The sequence below is a fragment of the Rhinolophus hipposideros genome (genome assembly GCF_964194185.1).
Source record: "Rhinolophus hipposideros genome assembly, chromosome: 13".
In the NCBI taxonomy this organism is placed as follows: domain Eukaryota; kingdom Metazoa; phylum Chordata; class Mammalia; order Chiroptera; family Rhinolophidae; genus Rhinolophus; species Rhinolophus hipposideros.
In genome coordinates this window covers 23,791,494-23,801,345 of record NC_138059.1, presented here as the reverse complement: position 1 = coordinate 23,801,345, position 9,852 = coordinate 23,791,494, and positions in this window count along the sequence as shown.

Here is a 9,852-nt window from a genome sequence, read left to right as displayed (position 1 = left end):
AACATTGAAATATTATGTATGGTCTTAGAAAGCAAGTATGATATAGCTACCAAAATAAAGAGGAATAGATGATTCCCAAAATAAGGAAATGTGTGCTAAAAATGCTATTTCAATATAAGAAAAACAAAAACATATGAGTACACCAATAGGAGAAAAAAATTGATAAAATTCAATACCTAATCCTTAAATAAAAATTGTCAAAGCATTATTGAGGAGTCACCGACATAAGATAAATTTCATGTTTAAAGTATGTTGTTTAATAGTTTGACTTATGTATACATTCATGAAACTATCATCACAATTAAGATAATGAACATATCCATTACCCCCAAATGCTTCTTTCAACCCCTCTCACTCAGGCAACCACTGATCTGTTTTCTATCACTATAAATTTGTTGGTACTTTCTAGAATTTTATATGAATTGAATCATATAGTATATACTTTAGTTTCGTTCACTCAGCATAATTTTGTGATTTATCCATCTTGATGGTATCAATAGCTTATTTTTATTGCCAAGTAACAGTCCATTGCACAGATATATTGCAATGCGTTTATCCATTCACCTGTTGATGAACCTTTGACTTGTTTTCAGGTTTGGCTGTTATTAGTAATGCTGCTATATACAAGTCTGTGCATGGTCATATACTTTCATTTCTCTTGAGTAAGAGAATGGGTAAGTGGAATGGCTGGGTCACATGGTAGATGTATGTTTAACATTTTAGAAAATTGCCAAACTATTTTCCAAAGTGGTTCCACTATGTTACATTGTCATGAGCAGTGTATGAGAATTATGGGTGCCCCATGTCCTTGTATTTAGTTATGGTCAGTCTTAAATTTGAGGCATTTCAATAGACATGTAGTAAAATCTTATTGTGCTTTCATTTTGCAATTTCCTAACGACTAACACTGCTGAGCATCTTTTCAGGTGCTTATTTACCATTCACATACTTTATTTGATGTGATGTTTTGTTCAATACTTTGTCCCCTCTTTTATTTTTTATTTTATTTATTATTTTTGTCCCCTTTTTTCACAAAAAGTATTCGTTTATTATCTTATTATTGAGTTTTGAGGGTTCTTTATATATTCTGCATACTAGTCCTTTATCAGATATGCACTTGCAAAAGTTTCTCCCAGCCTGTGGCTTGTCTTTCATTCTCCTAACACTATCTTTCCAAGAACATAATTTCTTAATTTTGATGATCAGTTTATCAATTTTCTCATTAATGAATCTCTCCTTTGGTATCATATACAAGAAATCTTTGCCTAGCCTAGAGTTACAAAGATTTGCTTTATGTTATCTTTTGGAAATTTCGTAGTTTCAGGCTTTACATTTAGGCCTATGATCCATTTTGAGTTAATTTTGGTATAAGGCTGTTCATTTCCTATGGCTGCTCTAACAAATTACCACCAATTTAGTGACTTAAAACAACAGAAATATGTTCTTTCATAGTTCTGAGGTCAGAAGCCCAAAATCAAGGTGTCAGCAGACCATACTCTCTCCACATATTCTGGGGGGGCGGGGGGGGAGAATCCTTTCCTTGCCTCTTCTAGCTTCTAGTGCCTTGTGGACATATCACTCCAATCTCTGCCTCCCTTTTCACACAGCCTCTGCTGTACGTTTATAATCTCCTGCTGTCTCTCTTCTGAGGTCACTGTAATTGGATTTAGGGTCCACCTAGATAATCTAGGATAATCTATCTCTGTAAATAAAGATCCTTAATATAATCACTTATACAAAGTGATTTTATTATACAAAGTGATATTATTTATGTGATATTATACTATACAAAGTGATATTATTTCTTAATAAGGTAACATTTACAAGTTACAGGGATTAGGACCTAAAATCTTCAGGTAAACATTACTCAGTCTATCACAAAGGTAAAAATGGGTATCAAATTGTCCCAGCACCATTTGTTGAAAAGATTATCCCTTCTCCACTGAATTACCTTCACATTTTTGTCTAAAATTGATTGACCATATATGTATATATTTGTGCCTATATCTGTACTCTATTCTGTTCCATGACTCAATTTGTCTATCATGATGCCAATACCATATTGTTCATTGTCTTGATTACTATAGCTTTACAGTAAGTCTGGTGGAGTAAGATCTTTTTGGTGTTCTAGGTCCTTTGCAATAGCATATTCTATCAAAAAAAAAAAAGCCTACTAAGATTGACTGACTGCATTAAATCTATAGATAAACTTGGGGAAGACATCTTACCACTACCAACTCTTCTGATTCATGAACATAGTGCTATTGTTTTTATATCAGCTTCTGGTTGTTCATTGCTAGTATATAGAAATACAATTTAATTTTGTATATTGACTGTTTCCTGCAACTTTGATAAACTTACTTGTTGTTCAAGTAGTTTGTTTTTATTTTTAATAAAGTCCAAAGGATTTTCTACATAAATGATCATGTTGCCTATGGATATAGACAGCTTTAGTTTTTCCTTTCTGATCTGGATTCCTTTTATGTATTTTTCTTGCCTGATTGCACCGGGTAGAATCCCTAGTACAATGCTGAATTAAAGTGGTGAGTATGGACATTCTTGCCCTGTACCTGATCTTATAGGGGATGGGGGACATTTAGTCTTTCATCATTAAGTATGACGTTACCTGTAGTTTTCTGTAGAGGCCCTTTATCAGACTGAGGAAGTTCTTTCATTTCTAGTTTGCTGTGAGTTTTCAGTAAGGATACTGAACTTTATCCAAGACTTCCCCCCCACCTCCATCTACTGATAAGATCTGTTTATTTTTTCAGTCGGTTAGTATGGCAAATTTTAGTAAGCTGTATTTTAAGTAATAAATCAAACTTGCATTGCTCAGATAATTTCTACCTGGTCATGATGTATTGTCATTTTTTGTTTCTTTTATAGTATCCTTTAATTTGTTAAAAGTATGTTAACAATTGTTACATCCGTGTTTATGAAGGATATTGCCTGGTTTCGGTATTAAGGTAATTTTGTGGTTGTAGACTACAGTGGGCATATTCCCTCTTCCTCAATTTTTCAGAAGAGTTTGGGTAGAAGGAAGATACTTCTTCAAATGTTTGAAAGAATTCACCTTCATACCATCTGGTCTGTGAGTCTTTGTGGGGAGATTCTTAACTATAAATTTCTCTTTTAAAATAGCTATGAAGCAATTCATTCAAGTTATCTATTTCTTCTTCACTGATCTTTGGTCACTTGTTTCTTTTAAAGATTTTGTCTGTATTTTCTAAGTTGTCCAAATTATTGGTACAGAGTTGTTCATAGTATTTCCATATTATTTTTTAAGTATTGATAGAACTTGTAATTATTTCACCTCTCTCACTGCAATTGGTAATTTTTATCTTCCTTATTTTTTTCTGATCAGTTTGACAAAACGTTTATTGATTTTATCAGTATTTTCAAAAAAAACAATATTTGGTTTCATTGATTTTCTTAAATGTTTCGTTTCCCATTTCATTGATTTCTACTCTAATCTTTATTTAATCTTTATTACTTTTTTGCCAATTTAGGTTGACTTTGCTCCTCCTTTTCTAGTTTTTTAAAGTGGAAGCAAAGGTCATTGATTTAAGATCCCGTCTTTTCTAGTAAAAGCATTTAGTGCAACAAATTACCCTTTAAATACTGACTTAGCATCACAAAATTTGATGTTCTTATCTTCATTCATTTTGAATATTTCCTAATTGCTGTTTGATTTCTTCTTTGACATATGAGTTATTTAGAAATGTATTTACGTTCTAAATATTTGGGGATTTTTCCAAAGATCTTTCTGTTAATGATTTCCAATTTAATCCTCTTTTGCTCAGAAGACATACTTTGTATGACATACTTTTTGATTTGAGATGCTTATTGGCCCAGAATATGGTCTATCTTGATAAATACGATGTTTGCACTTGAGTGTTTATTCTTAAGGTCAAGAATATTAAGAATGTTATTCTGTTGTTGGGTAGTGTTCTACAAATGTCAGTTAAGTAAACTTAGTTAATAGTGTCATCTGAATCTGCTATATACTTGCTGATTTTCTGTCTACCTGTTTTATCAATGATTGAAAGAATGCCATTCAAATCTCCAAGGATAATTGTTGATTTGTCTATTCTTGCAGTTTTATTAGTCTTTGTTCCATATATTTTGAAGCTTTGTTTTTAGAGACATAAATATTTAGAAATATGTCCTCTTGAATAACTGACCCCTGTATTATCATGAAATGACCTTTTTTATCCCTGGTATTAGTCTTTGTTCTGGAATTGACTGTGTGTGATATTAATATAGCCACTCCAATTTAACTATAAATGACAGTAGTTCAGTGTATGCACGCACTTCTTTAGACTGTATCAGCTTGCTACAAATCGGTTACCACTTGCCCTAATATTTCAGCCCCTTGGTCCTTGGATAGCCAAGGTCACTTATGCCAAGAGCAGGCTCATTCTTTTGCCCCAGTGTGCCGTATTATTTTCTGCGTGCCATGAAGTGGGAGGTTGGGGGTTATAAATCTATATTTGTGGGACATGGTATAAATACATGCGATACATATCAAAAATGGTTCCAGTTCTTCACCTTCCTCATATCCATATCGTTTGACAGGTAACTTCGCAGGGTACTCCACTCTGACTTGGATAAATTATATAATTTGCTTTGGGCAATATATCAGAAAATGTGACACAAGCAGAAGCTTGAAAAATGCTCATGCAATTGACCTTGTGCTCTCACATTGCCATAATACCTGGCACTATAATGCCTGGACTATTCTCCTGGAGGAAAACACAGATGGAACGGAATTTTGGATGGATGCGACTGGCGACAGAAACATGGCTTGCCCGCTTTTAAACCCAAGAGGCTTGTTCAAAGCAAAAGGTTGGCTCTTTTACTTCCTTCCCATGGCAGAATCTTTGGAACTTGGGCAATTTTCAATCTTAACTTTCTTCTTTCTTTTGAGGCACTAAGGGTATTATTTCCTCTTATTTTTAAAGACACATTAAACAGCAGAAAAACGTTTTCATGAACAAAGAAAGACTTCTTATAGAAGTATCTATTTTCTTGGAAAACAGCAGGCAGGTCTTATTGTAAATTGCCAATATGTTACAATTTAACCCCATTTTTCTCCCATGAGAAAAGGAAAAAATATTACATGATGAGTGTCAAGGAGTTTTCAGGCCCATAAAGAGGGATTTAACATAAATCTTATAAATACTAATATTTAGCATTCTAATATAAAAATACTACAATTTAGTCACTCCCCTAGATGAGATTTCTCCAAATTTTTAAACATTGCTGCATTGTATAATGTATTCTTATATTTTTATCTCCGTGTACATGTTGTGTGCTTTCATAGCACCGCCTGGATTATAGAGAATGAACCTATTAACACATCCTGCTGAGTGCCCTTCAGTACCTACTTACACTTCCACCAGCTGTGCAGGAGAGCTCATTTCCCCATACCCTAGCCAATATTTAATGTTGTAAAACTTTTAAATTTTTACCAATTTTTCTGATTACCTAGGAGACTAGGCGTCTTTTTAAAACGTTATACTTGTTTTTCTATTGTGTAATTTCTTTGCTTTAATTAAATGATAGTTCCTTTTTAAAGTCTAGATTTTAACCCTCATATCTTATGCACTGGCAAACAAACATCTTCTCTCAGTCTGCTATCTTTTACCATTATTAATAGAACAGGTCATAAATTTTACATTTTGTGATGATAAAATTCATTAATCTTGCCCCCCTTGTCAACTTTGAGATTATAAACATTTTTTATTTTTTGATTTGTATGGAACCACAAAAGACCCCGAATAGCCAAAGCAATCTTAAGAAAAAAGAACAATACTGGAGGTATCACACTCCCTGACTTTAGCTTGTACTACAGGGCAACAATAATCAAAACAGCATGGTATTGACAGAAGAACAGACACACAGACCAATGGAATAGAATTGAGAACCCAGAAATAAACCCACATAAATATAGACAAATAATTTTCGACAAAGAAGCCAAAAACATACAATGGAGAAAAGACAGCCTCTTCAGTAAATGGTGCTGGGAGAATTGGAAGGCCACGTGAAAAAGAATTAAACTAAACTGCTGTCATCATGTACCAAAATTAATTCAAAATGGATCAAAGACCTAAACATACGACCTGAAACAATAAACTGCATAAAAGAATACAGGTACTAAACTTATGGACCTTGCGTTCAAGGAGGATTTTATGAATTTGAAAGGTAAGGTAAGTAAAAGCTAAAATAAAATGGGACTATAGCAAACTAAAAAGCTTCTGCACAGCAAAAGAAACCATCAACAAAATAAGAGGCCACTAACCGAATGGGAGATTTTTGCAAACAACACCTCCAAAGAGAGGATAATATCCAAAATATGTAAGGAACTCATATAACTCAAAAATAAAAAGAACAAACAATCCAATTAGAAAATGGGCAGAGGACCTGAATAGACAGTTCTCCAAAGAGGACATACAAATGGACAATAGACATATGAAAAAATGCTCAACATCACTAATCATCAGAGAAATGCAAATAAAAACCACAATGAGATATCACCTCACCCCAGTCAGAATGACTGTCACCAACAAGACAAATGATATAACAAGCGTTGCAGAGGCTGTGGAGAAAAAAGAACCCTGGTGCACTGTTGGTGGGAATGCAGACTGGTGCAGCAGCTATGGAAGGCAGTGTGGAGGTTCCTCAAACAATTAAGAATAGAATTACCATATGACCCAGCAATCCCTCCCCCGGGTATCTACGCAAAAAATCTGAAAACATTTATCTGTAAAGATGTATGTGCTCCGATGTTCATTGCAGCTTTATTTATGGTGAACATTTTCTTCTAATAAGTAAATAAAAATTAAATGTCTTTGTTTACTGATGAATACTACCTTGTTTAATTACTGCTTCATAATGTACCTCGATACCTACTTGTTTACCTTTTACCTTGGCTGTTTTTGCTCATTATTCTTTCATACTAATTTTAGAAGGGCTTACTTTTCAATCGTTTATTATGCTGACATCCCATCATTAGGTTTTATTTTTACCAGCTTACTGTTTTAAGACACATTTAGGACTAAAAAAATAATTAAAATATTCTTCCAGTAATCAGCAATGACCAGTATACTAGTTTTATTAATTATAGTATTTGCCATACATAAACTCACCATTTGTTCTTTTCTTATCTCAATGATCAGAAATGTTAGAAATGCCTGTGCAATGATTTAACCTGTAATTTCCCTTCCTTGTAAAAATGTTAATAAGAGTTGTAATTACTTCAAAGCATCATTTAACACTATTAGTCATTAATTTCTTTTTAATCAGTTATTTAACACATTTATTAAATGTTTATTATACATTAGGACCTGTATTGGGCCTTGGATATAAAATGGCCTTAAGTCCCTTAATTATCACTTGAGACTTTGCAGTGGTTATCAAGAATAGGACAGAGCTAGGTTGCTGTCTTTGAAGATGGGGGGTGGGGAGTGGGTGGGTGGAGACTCTGTCTGAGGGCAGGAGGGAATAGTACCCTGAAGAGGTGGGCAGGAAAAGGACTAAATCCAAATGGTGCCCTTTCGCAGGTGGCACCCTAAGCCTTCAACTTCAAACTGTGCTGTGTTTCTTCACAGCACAGCTTAGTCCTCACTTTTGCTGCTGTACTTTGCTGACCTGTGTCTTCGTGGTGGTCTGGGGTCAGAAAGACAGGTGAGATGGGGTCTCTGTGGATTCCTTGAGTTTGGTTTCATGTGGAAGAGGCCATTGGAGAGTCCTGCCCCAGCAGCCATTATCCCTCCCCTGGGACAATTCTTCAAGTCTCATCCTTTTTTTTTTTTTAATGTGGCAGTTGAACTGTGACTCAAATATTGCAGATTGGTTTCATTATCTTTTTCACCCTCATTTTTGTAATTGACATATAAATTAGTTTCAGGTGTATAACACATTAATATTAGTACATACTGAAAAATGATCACAGTTGACATCCATCACCATACATACTTCCAACTTTTTTTCTTGTGATGAGAAATTTTAAGATCCACTTGTAGCAACTTTCAAATATGCAATACAGTATTAACTACGGTCATTGTACTATTCATTACATCCCCAGGAATTATTTATTTACTAACTGCCTTCAACCATTTTGCCCATCCTCCACCCTCTGCCTCTGGCAACCACCATTCCGTTCTCTTTATTGTTTTTGTTTTATTGAGATTCCACATATAAGTGAGGTCATGAGGTATTTGTCTTTCTTTGACTTATTTCACTTAGCATAATGCCCAGAAGGTCCATCTGTTTTGTCCCAAATGGCAAGATTTCCTCCATTTTTATGGATGAATAATCCATTTGTGTGCGTATGTATATGTGTATATATATCCGTATATATATGTGTACATATATGTATATATATACATACACACACATATATCACAATTTCTTTATCCATTCATCCATCAATGAACACTTAGGTCGTTGCTGTATCTTGGCTATTGTAAATAACTGCAATAAAGATAAGGGAACATATATCTTTTCCAGTATTTTTGTTTTCTTCAGATAAATACCCAGAAGTGGAATTGCTAGATCATATGGTAGTTAGTTCTATTTTTAATTTTTTTTGAGGAAATTCCATGATGTTTTCTGCAGTGGCTGCATCAATTTACGTATTCAACAGTACACAAGGGTTCCCTTTTGTCCACATTCTTGCTAACATTTATTTCTTGTTTTTGATGAAAACCATTCTAAAGCGTATGAGGTGATAACTCAGTGTGATTTTGATTTGCATTTCCCTGATGATTTGTGATATTCAGAATATTTTCATGCACCTACGTGCTGACCATCTGATTTCTTTTGAAAAATGTCCTTTCAACTGAACTTTTATACAATTGTACTGAATTCTTACATATTTTGAATATTTACCCCTTAAGGATGTATCATTTGCAAATATTTTCTCTATTCAGTAGGTTGCCTTTTTGTTTGTTGATGGGTTCCTTTGCTGTGCAGAAGTTTTTGTTTGATGTAGTTCCACTTTTCTATTTTTACTTTCGTTCTTTGCTTTTGGTGTCAGATCCAAAAAAATCATGGCAAAGACTGATGTCAAGGAGCTTACTGCCTATGTTTTCTTCTAGGAGTTTTAGGGTTTCAGGCCTATATTCAAGTTTTTAATCCATTTTGAGTTAATTAGTGTGTATGGTAGAAGACAATGGTGGAGTTTCATTCTTTTGCATATGATTGTCCCGTTTTCCCAATACCATTTATTGAAGACACTGTCCTTTCCCCATTGTATATTCTTGGCTTCTCTGTTGTAGATTAACTGACCATATATGGATGGGTTTATTTCTGGGATCTCCATTCTGTTCTATTGATTTATGTGTGTTTTTATGCCTATATCATACTGTTTTGATCTCTATAACTTTGTAATATAGTTTGAAATCAGGGAGCATGATGCCTCCAGCTTTGTTCTTTATCAAGTTTGCTTTGGCTATTTTTGGTCTTTTGTGGTTCCATATATTGTTCATTATATTTCTGTGAAAAATGCCATGGGAATTTTAATAGGGATTACACTGAATCTGTAGATTGCTTTGAGTTGTATGGATATCTTGACAATATTAATATCAATGTCTTGTAGTTTTCACCTCTTTGATTAAATTTATTCCTAGGTACTTTATTATTTTTGATGGAACTGTAAATGGGATTGTTTTATTAATTTCTTTGATAGTTTATTAGTGTATCAAAACAGGACAGATTTTTGTGTCCTGCAAGTTTACTGAATTCATTTGTTAATTTTACCAGTTTTCTTGTGGAGTCCTTAGGATTTTCTATATATATCATGTCATCTGTAAATAGCTTTACTTCTCCTTTTCCTCCCCATCTCAT